Genomic DNA, 11,487 nt, shown 5'->3' on the forward strand with positions numbered 1-11,487 from the left:
ACAGCCTTCTTATCTCTTTTGGTGGCACTGGGGTTTGAACTCAGAGCCTCATGCTTCCTAGGCAGGCATTCTTACTGCTTGAGCCACTCTGCCAGCCCTAGATAGGGTCTTGTGCTTTTGCCCAAGCCAGCCTTGGACCACAGTCCTCCTATATTTGCCTCCTGAGTGGTTGGGATCATTGGTTTTACTTCTTATTTTTCTGTTTTCTAAATTAATTCAACGAGATATTTTTTCCTATATTCTGGAAAAGTATAGTTTTATTTGTTTATTATTTTTGGGTTTTTGTTTTGTTTGTTTTTTTGCTTTGTGAGATGGGTTCTCACTCTGTTGCCTAGGCTGGCCTAGACTAAGGCAATTTTCCTGTCTGTCTCAGCCTTCCAAGTAACTTGGGCTGCAGGTGCTCCCTACTGTGTCCAGCTTAGTGACTTTTAAGTCAAACATGTCTGGGATCATGTTCCAGAAATCCTAATTGTTCCATCACTACTAATTGGCTCCATCACTTCCTAATTGTTCACTTTGGGATAAGTTCTTTTACCTCTCTATGTCTCAGTTTCTTCATCTCTAAAATGAGAGTACTCTTACTCCTCCAATTAGTTGTTCTGAGAATTAAGTGTATAAATACTTAGTCCCTAATAGATGATTGGTTCTCAATAAGTTTTTTTTTTTTTTGGTGGTATTGGGGTTTGAACTCAGGACCTCATACCTGCTAGGCAGGTGCTCTACCACTTGAGCCACTTGAGCCACTCTGCCAGCCCTTTTTTGTGTTGAGTTTTTTGTTTGTTTGTTTGTTTTGTGGTACTGGGACTTAAACTCAGGGCCTTCACCTTGAGCCACTCCACCAGCTCTTTTTGTGATGGGTATTTTCAAGATAGGGTCTTGCCAACTATTTGCCCAGGCTATCTTTGAACCATGATCCTCCTGATCTCTGTCTCCTGAGTAGCTAGGATTACAGGCATGAGCCACCAGTCCCCAGCTAGATTACTGCTTTGAAGAAAGAAATTTCTATGACTCAAATAGCAAATATTAAAATGACACCCATATTATAGAATGACGGTGCTATAAAATTTTTAAAGACTGACAAACAAGTTTTTTTTTTCAATTTATATATGTTAATAGCTGTGATGATTAATTTATGTGCCATGGGTTGCCCAGATATTTGGTGTTTCTGTGAAGGTGGTTCTAGATGAGATGAACACATACATTGAAAGACTGACTGAAGCAGATTGACCTTCCTAATGTGAGTGGGCCTCATCCAATCAGTTGAAAGTCAAACAGAAGAAAAACACGACTCTTTCTTGAGTAAGGGAAGATCTTTCCTACCTTTATACTCAAAGTGAAGCATCTCTCTCCTGATTCTCAGGCTCACAGACTCACTAGAACTGCATCATTGATTCTCCTGGGTCTTTGGTTTGCCAGCTACCCTCAAGTCTCAGAATTTCTTAGCCTCCATATTTGCATGAACAACTCTCTCTCCATGTACATAAATGAAATATATTTGTGTAATTGTAGTAGCCTTGGGAATATAATGAATCCATATTTTTGTGATCTTTCTTCTCACCAGTTGGTGACTGATGGCAGCCAGGGAGGGGATGTTTTAAGTGGAATAGAGTTTTCTAGAGTTTTCATATGTTTGGTATAAGAACTGTCATCAATTCACCAGTAAATATTTTATGATTCCAGTTTTTTTTTTTTTTGATGGGACTGGTGTTTGAATTCAGGGCTTTGCATTTTATAACACAGGTGCTCTACTGCTTGAGCCACACCTCCAGTTCATTTTGCCCTGGTTATTTTGGAGATGGGGTCTCCAGAACTATTTGCCCAAGCTGGCCTCAACCCACAATATTCCAAATCTCAGACTCCCAAGTAGCTAGGATTACAGGAGATTGATTAATGAGGAGAAAATGAGGCCAAAGCAAAGCCCTTTCCTGCAGTATAATGTATGGGAAGTGTTCTCTGTGTCATTGCTTTTTGTCATGTCACGGTGAAAAGCACTAACTTATAATTCACTGTTGCTTCTCTCACCCTCCCCGGTGCTTCTCACAACTGGACCCCACAGGAAGGCTATGGGCATGCATCAGGCTCCATAAGGAGCCAGGCAAGGGTGGGTGTTTGGAGTTACAATGGAAACACAAATCTATTTTGATAGTACTGGTTGGTAGGAAGGAACGTAGACAAATGTTCTACTTTTCCTCCTTAAATGATGGTGTCTGAACACTTCCTTGGACGAGAGTTACAAATGGATTGAAGGAATTCTGAACATTGAAAACTAGACTGGCCTGGGCTATTTGGTGTGAGGTTTAAAAAAAAAAAAAAAAAAAAAACTTTATGGGACTTTAAGTTCCACAAGTTCATTCTCATCTCACATCCTCCTCCCCCCCCACACACACCTTTTAATTCTTGACCATTAAAGGAAACTAGGGGGAGCCAGAGAGCTGGCTGGCTGTTTAGGATTTATTTTAGATTTAAAGAGGAATCCTGAGGTCTATCAACTGAGGAAACAGAACTTGAAAATTGTAGACTTCTCCAAGCAGATACTGTACACTTGGTTTCTTCCTTAGGCTTTTTGTTTGTTTGTTTGTTTGCTTTTAATAATGCTACAACTATGCTGACCTCACACCTGTCTGTGACTGGATTGAGGGAAAAATGAGGTCATCTCTCCCTCTTGCTCTGTCTTTCCTTACTTGTTTAGCTCAGCACTAACCAAGTCTTTGAGGTCAAAAGGAATGCTTTGTGCTCATTTAATCCAAGGGGGCTGAATGGATCTTTAGACCAATGAAGTTGACCCAGTGGTATAAAGGCACAAAAGACACAGAGAAGACAGTCACAATGTCCAGTAGTGTGAGCCCAGTAGGCAAGTGGAGATGTGATTCCAGAGTACAAAGAGATACAGATTGAGAGTCATTTGCATTGACGTTAATTTGAAGAGCTGAGAGGTGAGATTACTTAGGGTGCCAGTGGATTGAGAGAAGGGTAACGGTTACATTAAAAGGCTTAGGTTGAGAGATGGCAGCCAGCAAATCAAAGTGAGATGGGGCACAGGGGCAGGATTTGTGGAACCAGGGTAGTAGCAGTGAACTGTTACCTCTGAAGCCAGAGCATGAGTGTTTAAAAAGTTTATTTTTCATTTGCTTTTCCTGCGTCTTCAACTCAGTGCAGTTCTTCACAAACAAATGCCCTGCCAATTACTTCCTTTTTCTTTCACTGTGTCCTTCCTAATTGCTTGTATATGGTACATGCTTGCAATTACTTGTTTTTTCATGCTGGTGGAAAATTTTTTCAAGAATGTACACTGAATGAATGTGAAAGAGAAAGTGTAACCAAAAGCAAGACCAACTGAGGCCAATAGGAAAAGGGGACCAGGAACTAGAGAAAAGGTGAGATCAAAAAGAATTAACCTAGAAGGTAACACACACGCACAGGAAATCAATGTGAGTCAATGCCCTGTATAGCTATCCTTATCTCAACCAGCAAAAACCCTTGTTCCTTCCTATTATTGCTTATACTATCTCTCCAACAAAATTAGAGATAAGGGCAAAATAGTTTCTGCCAGATATTGGGGGGGGGGAGGGAGGGGGCAGAGTGGGTGGTAAGGGAGGGGGTGGGGGCAGGGGGGAGAAATGACCCAAGCGTTGTATGCACATATGAATAATAAAACAATAAAAGATCATGATCAGACAAAAAAAAAAAAAACTTCCCAAAAGCAAAACCATTCAAAGAACTCTAGATTTTTGTAATTATTGAGATACAGTCTCCCTATGTTGCCCAGGCTGATCTTGAACTCCTAGACTCCAGTGATCGTCTTGCCTAAGCCTCCACAGCAATTGGGAAAACAGGCACATGCTACCACACCCTGCTACCACTCTATCTTGAGCTCAAATATTGGGATCATATTTAACAATTTAAAAAAAATTTTTAAATAAATTTCTTTCTGGTGGCAGATACCTGGAATCTCAGCACTCAGAAAGCTGAGGCAAGAGGATTGTGAGTTGGAGGCCAGTTTGGGCTTCATAGCAAGACCCTACTCAAAATAAATAGACAGGTAGATACACAGATAGATGGATAGATAATAGATACATGCATACATACATTTTTTTCCCTCTCTTTCCTTCCCCTTTCCTTCCTTCCTTCATTCCTTCTTTCCTTTCTTCTTACTTCCTTGTGCTGGGAATCAAACTCAGAGCCTCACACATTCATACATGCTAGGATCAGTCTCTATTTTGCTTTTTTTTTTTTTTTTTTTTTTGGCCTGTATTGGGGTTTAAATGAGGGCATCATGCTTGCTAGGCAGGCATCCTACCAACTGAGTCACATTCCACCCTGTCTGTTTTAAACACCTTTATTTAGCTGGGTACCAGTGGCTCATGCCTGTGATCCTAGCTGCTTGGGGAGGGTGAGATCAAGAGGATCACAGTTCTAGGCCAGCTGGGCCAAATAGTTCCTGAGACCCCCCCCCCCTCAAATCTCCAAAATAATCAAAGGAAAGTAGGCTGGAGATGTGGCTCAAGAGGTAGAGCACCTGCTTTGAAATCACGAAGCTGTGATTTCAAACCTCAGTCCCACCAAAAAAAAAAAATCTCCATTGTTGCCACTAACCACACTGCACAGGTCATAAACATTGACCAGTGAAGACTACAGTTTTAGAGGACAGGATTAAAAGCCTTAGCTTTGGGCTAGGGGAGTGGCTTAAGTGGTAGAGCTCCTGCCTAGTAAGCTTGAGGCCCTGAGTTCAAGCCCCAGTGCCACCAAAACCAAACAGAAGCCTTGGCTCTGAAGCCAGAAAGCTGAAATGACTTTATGCTCCTGATTTTCCTCATCTGTAAAACAGGTAATAATAATGTTATTGATAGTAATATCGTAATATCGGGAGAATTACATGCTATCCTTAACATAGCCCATGACCTAGACCACCACAAATGGTCAAAGGTTGCTGGCTAGTGACTGTTCAGTTTCACTTTACCCTTACCCTCACCCTGACAATCTATTTACTCTGCTTGCATGTCCTTAGCAGACAGTCATCCATAATCCAATGGCAGTTATTGCTTAATGTGACTTCAGTATTTGGGTGGAGAAGTACTCATCAAAGCCAAGAACTGTGTGTTCTGTTTCTATGTCATATGTCTTTAATCACTTAATAACCACAGTGTCTGTCTTTGGCCTTCTATTTCTCAGTACTTCCATGACTTAATCATGAAAATTATATGCAGTCTTAAATTATGTTTCTAACTGAGATCAGTCTTCTAGGAGGCAAAGCAGGCCTCCACCCAAATCGGTCATTCCACACAGAAATCTTTGTCTTCAATTTTGTCCCTACTTCAAATATTGTTCTCTATACTTGCAGAGTGGATTTTCATTTTGTACTTTTTTTTTTGGTGGTACTGGGATTTGAACTCAAGTCCTCACCCTTGTGAGGTAGGAGCTCTACCACTTTTGCCACTCTGCCAGCCCTTTTTTGTGTTGAATGTTTTCTAGATAGTTTGAGATAGGTCTTGTGAACTGTGTGCCTGGGCTGGCCTTGAACTTCAATTCTCCTGATCGCTGCCTCCTAAGTAGGTGGAATTACAGGCATGAGGCACTGGCGCCCAGCTTACTCTGCACTTTTAAATCATTACCAAGTATCAGCTCTTTTTCATTCTTGTGTGCTAGACCCAGCTGATCTATGTTAAACTTTTTGCTATGCCCCTACTCAACTCATACTAAAACCCCTGAAAATTCTTACTGGAGGTTTGTTTCTAACTTTTTCCCCATTTCAATTCATGCTAGATGCTACAAAATATTTCACAAAGGGCCAGAGGTATAGCACAAAGGTAGAGCTGCTTAGTTGGAACATTTGTAAAGCCCTGGGTACAATTCCCAAATTGCAAATAAAAACAAAACTAAAAATATTTCACAAAGCATACCAATTTATCCAGGAACACCTCTCCTCAAATTTTCTCATAGTCTCATTTTGAATATGAACCATGATGTTCTTATCTTGACCTTAGGAGAGATATCAGATTCTCTTTTTGTCAGTACTGGGGTTTGAACTCAAGGCCTTATGCTTTCTAGGCAGGTGCTGTATCACCTGAGCCATCCTGACAGTCACAGACATTAGATTCTATGCCTAAGTTTATTTTTATTTTTGATTCTTTTGGGCAGTACTGGGACTTGAACTCAAGGCCTTGTGCTTGTGCCACTCTGCCAGCCCTGTTTTGTGATGGATATTTTCTTTCTGTTCTTTTCTTAAAGTGTAAAGCCAGAGAGTTTATTGAGATAGAAAAGTATAAAGTGGGTGGGGTGCCAGTGGCTCACACCTGTAATCCTAACTACTCAGAAGGCAGAGATCAGGAGGATCAAGACTCTATCTCGAAAAAATCCTCCACAAAAAAGCACTGGTGGAGTAGCTTAAGGTGTAAGTCCTGAGTTCAAACCCCAGTACCACCACCAAAAAAAAAAAGTGTAAAGTGGGAGAGTAGAGCCCTAGAGTTGGGGAGGGGGGTTCCTAAGAGATGGTGCCCCTATGTTGAGTATTTTCAAGATAGGGTCTCTCAAACAGTGTGCCCGGGCTGTCTTTGAACTGTGATCCTCCTGATCTCTGCCTCCTGAGTAGCTAGGATTATAGGTGTGAGCCATCAGCACTGGGCCTGTTCTTTGTTTTTGAGATAGGGTCTTACTATGTTGCCCAGACTGGCCTCAAACACCTGGGCTCAAGCAATCATCTTGCCTCTGCATACCAAGAAGTCAAGTACTTTAATTTCAAATCAATTGCTGTGTGTTGAGGATGGATAAAATTTAAACTGGAGCAGTCAGTTTTGACTCACTTCTTAAGTAGTGGAGTTCTAGAATTGAAATATTCTGTTTATTTTTCATTTTTCTCCTAAATTAGGTAATACATCTTCTTGTTATCCTTTATTTCCTTTTTTTTACCTTTTTTTTTTTTTTTTTTGGCTGTATGGAGTTTGAATTCAGGACCTTGCTAGGCAGGCACTCTACTCTTGTGTGCCGGGTGAGCTTGTCCTAGAAACTAACCGAGGGTGATGGGAGATGCCAGAAAAGACAACAGACAGAAAACAAAACATGCATAAAGTTGGGGTCAGGTAGGCTGGGTGCTCTGACGGAGACATACCAGCTCCTGCCACCTCCAGTGAGTTTATTATATACAGTGGCAACATGAGGTAGAGAGGCAGTTCTCAGGGAGAACTGATCCTGTGATCCTCGGGAACAGAAGGAACCTGTGACAGCTTCTCTCCAAACATAAACATCAAAGGAAAAAACAGCTGTACTCCATCTTGCCCACTTCTGCAGCTGAGGCTGTGCCAATTCAAGCATACAATTTAGTGGGCATAACTATACTTGCTCCCTTCTGCAGTTTGGGGCTGTGCCAAACTCAAACACGCAGCTTATTCAAGACACCTGTTGTCTCCCCACACTCTACCACGTGAGTCACTCCACCAGCTCCTTTATTTTCTTTCTTATTTTTTAAACAGACCTACCCCTTGGCTAGGAGAGCAGCACAAATGGTAGAGCCTGCCTAGCAAGCACAAGGCCCTGAGTTCAAACTCTAGTACCAATATTGTCTTATTTTAAGTTAAAGTTAATCTCTACATGTACTAACAGTCATAGTTAAGTGGATTCTATTGTGTTAGACAGTATTCCATTACTCTAGCAAAATACCTGAAATAATCAACTAAAAAAGAGGAAAGGTTCTAGTGGGAACATGCCTCTTGGGCAGACTCTGGACAGGAAAGAGGAGTTCTAAGTGTTGCTTCATCTGGCAGGAGCAGAGATGGGGTTGAGAGATGATTGCTGACCTTTCTGAGTCCAACAGGACTGACTGCAAAGGAGATCCAAAGAACAGTACCAGTTAGCTGCTGCTTCCACATTTCCAGTCCTTTATTGTGGAGTGTGTTCATTACTAACAGCTGTGAATACATGGCTGGCGGTGCTGAATGCATACAATGGTTAGGGAAGAGTTCTTCAAATGAGGTCACAAGACTCACTGTAGAAAACTCAATCTTTGGTCAGTGCTGTAGCTCAGTGGCAGAGCACGCACCTCCCATGTTTGAGGATCCGGGTTCAAGTCCCACCACGGCAACAAAGCCAACAACAATAATAATATAATAAAGGTGATTTAAAAGAAAAAAGAAAACTCACCCAAACAAGAACCTGGGATTGCCTAAATTCAAGCAACAGCAGGGGAAGAAGAAGAAAACAAAAGAGAGGAGAAAGAGATCAAGTAAAATTGAAAAAGAAGACCATACCACAAAAGGTTATGATAGCTAAAATTCCCAAAGTAAAGAAATATGTGACAAGAGTGGGTGGCCTTATCTAGTGCTGGTGGCTAACGCATGTAATCCTAGCTACTAGGGAGGCTGAGATTGAGAGTTCGGTTTGAGGCCAGACTGGCAAATAGTTCATGAGACCCCCCCCCAATATCCAAAATAAACAGAGCAAGAGCCAGGCACTGGTGGTTCTTGCCTATAATACTAGCTACATGGGAAGCAGAGATCAGGAGGATTGAGATTTGAGTCCAGCCCAGGCAAATAGTTTCAAGACCTTATCTCAAAAATTCCCAACACTAAAAGGGCTGGGGGAGTGACTCAAGTGGTAGAGAACCTACCTAGCAAGTATGAGGCCCTGAGTTCAAACCCCAGTACCACAAAACAACAACAAATATATATATATGATATATATATCATATATATGTATATACACAGAGCAAAAAGGACTGGAAGTGTGGCTCAAGGGGTAGATCACCCACCCCCTGAAAGTATGAAGCTCTGGGTTCAAACCCCAGTCATCTCCCCCACCCCCCAACAAAAAAAAAAATGTGTGGCTTTGCAACTTTTGAAGCTGATTTTTTTTTTTTTTTGGCAGTACTGGGGTTTGAACTCAGGGCCTTCACCTTGAGCCACTTCACCAGCACTTTTTTGTGATAGGTTTTTTTTTGAGGTAGGGTCTCGGGAACTATTTGCCTGGGGTTGGCTTCAAACCACATTCCTCCTGCCTCCTGAGTACATAGAAGTAAAGGCGTGAGCCACCAGCATCCAGCTGAAATTGATGTTAAGCACATTTTTTGGGGGGGAGGGGGGTGTGGTATTGGGGTTTGAACTCAGGGCCTCACACTGGCTAGGCAGGCACTCTATCACTTGAGCCACTTCACCAGCCCTATTTTGTGATGGGTTTTTTCAGGATAGGGTCTCACAAATTACTTACCTGAGCTGGCTTTGAACTGCAACCATCCTGATCTCTGCCTCCTGAATAGCTAGGATTGCAGGCATAGCCGCCAACACCTAGCTTATGTTTAGTATTTTCAAGATAGGGTCTCACCAACTGTTTGCCTGTGGTTGGTTTCGAACTTTGATCCTCCTGATTTCTGCCTCTGGGGATTACAGATGTGAACTACTGGCACCTAGCTAGCACAAAGATTTTTTGCCAAAAAGATCTTCTATGGTGCCTCAGTTACAGGGCAGGATGAAATCATCATTCTGGGAAACTTTACAGATGACATAATTGATGTCACTTAAGAAGAATGGCCAAAAGTGAAAAAATAAAAAGAAGAATGGCCAAAAGTCCATGATGATAGACAGCATTGAAGATCTCAGACAAGTAAACTTGTCTGTATTTAATGATCTGAACTGAGATGATACAACCAAAGGGAGAGAGACCTTTTAGAAGTATATAGGAGATTGTCATGCTCGAAGCATGAATCAGAATTTAGTCAAGCAAAAGAAAGACGAAGTAAAAACTTTAAAAAAAAAAAAAAAGGAAAAGCACATTTTGATTTGTAGTTTTGGAGGTCTCGGTCCATGGTTGACTCATTGCTTTCAGATCTGTGGTGAGACACGTCAAGGCAGAAGCACATGGAGGAGAGAATGAACAAGGGAGAGGAAGGGGTTATAACCCCTTATCCCTTTCAGGACATACCCCAAATGGCCTAAGAGCTCTAGTAGGCTCCACTGATAGAGGTGCCACCACCTCCTAATAGTGCCAAGCTGGGGACTGAGCCTTTAACAAAAGACATTCCAGATCCAAACTATAGCAATTGCTAAAGAAGACTTAGTAGACTGAATAGGACAATGCTTACAATCTATAGTTCACTACAGGAAAAACCCTATAATGACATTAAAGGATAGTTGTTGCAGCAAAGTCTGCCTCACAGCCAGAAGTCCATAGTGGCCATGGCAGCTCTGACCACTCTGCAAGGGCTAAGGCTAGATGCAGTTTCTCTCTCAGATCAGGAACCACTGATGCTTACACAGAATAATTTGAAAGCAGAGACCTCAAAGTGAGTGTTAGCTGGAGCTTGTTGTATTTTACTGGCCAGGTAGGTATATTACTGCTAAATATCCAGTCTCAACAGCAGAGCTGAAATCAGGTGTATAATATCAATCTCACAGACATTAATAATCAGTGTTGACGAGGTAGCATAAGCTGCAGTCACAGTGAAACTCCTCAGGTCCATGACTGCAACGTGACACTGTTAATGAAACGTTTCATGCCTTGGCCAGGGCTCAGTGCCAGGCAGGAACTTCAGAACAGTTCATGTTTACTCCTGGTCTGCTTAAAATAACTGTCATAATATAGTCCGATGTCCAGGTTCAAGGTCAAGGCCTTTTTGTGACAACACAATTAGGCTTAGTTTAACAAAAAGTGACTTGACTTAAAAATAAAATGCACACATAAGATTCTAAATGTTCACAATAACCATTGAAGAGTTAGAATAGACTCAAACAGAAACAACCATTGAATAGTACCAGCATAATTTTTCTCATGTTTGCACTGATTTTAACATTCTTTTATCTCCCTGAGTTATATCTGAACTTCAACATTTACATCTGCTGAGTGATTAACAATCAATATTTTGATTGCAGTGGTGTGTGCCTGTTGTCCCAGTTACTTAGGATGTAGAGGAGGAAGATCACCTTGAGTCAAGGAATCTGAGGTAATCCTGGGCAACACAGCAAGACTGATCTCAGGAGGGGAAAAAAGAATCATAATAAACCTGTCATTAATGAAGTTTACATATTCCACAAGCAAAATGACCTTAACAGAGTTAGTGTCTGTGACAGTCTCCTGACTATGACAAAACAGTGTAAGGGAGGAAATATTTATTTCATTTTATTTACTTATTTTTGGTGGCACTAAAGTTCGAACTCAGGGCCTCACACTTACTAGGCAGGTGCTCATTTTATTTTGTATGTATTTTTTTGGTGGGATTAGGTTTGAACTCAAGGCTTCAACACCTGCAAAGCAGGTATTCTACTCCTTGAGCCACACCTCTAGTCCATTTTACTGTGGTTATTTTGGAGATGGGAGTCTCTCAAACTATTTGCCAATGCTGGCCTTGAACCATGATCCTCCAGATCTCAGCCTCCCAAGTTACTAGAACAACATAAGCCACTGTTGTGGCTCAACAGTGTTGTGGGGGTGGGGGGGATGGGGATCCAGCCAGAAATATTTAACTCAGGGTTTCAGTCCATAATAGTACAGAGGATGTGGCAGACAGAG

General features: G+C 41.7%; 1 pseudogene; it reads left to right on the plus strand.

The window, feature by feature from the left end:
- Positions 1 to 7,775: 7,775 nt before the first annotated feature.
- Positions 7,776 to 9,530, plus strand: LOC141410820 (density-regulated protein-like; annotated as a pseudogene).
- The last annotated feature ends 1,957 nt before the right edge of the window (positions 9,531 to 11,487 follow it).

This window comes from Castor canadensis, chromosome 9 (assembly GCF_047511655.1).
Source record: "Castor canadensis chromosome 9, mCasCan1.hap1v2, whole genome shotgun sequence".
NCBI classification, from domain to species: domain Eukaryota; kingdom Metazoa; phylum Chordata; class Mammalia; order Rodentia; family Castoridae; genus Castor; species Castor canadensis.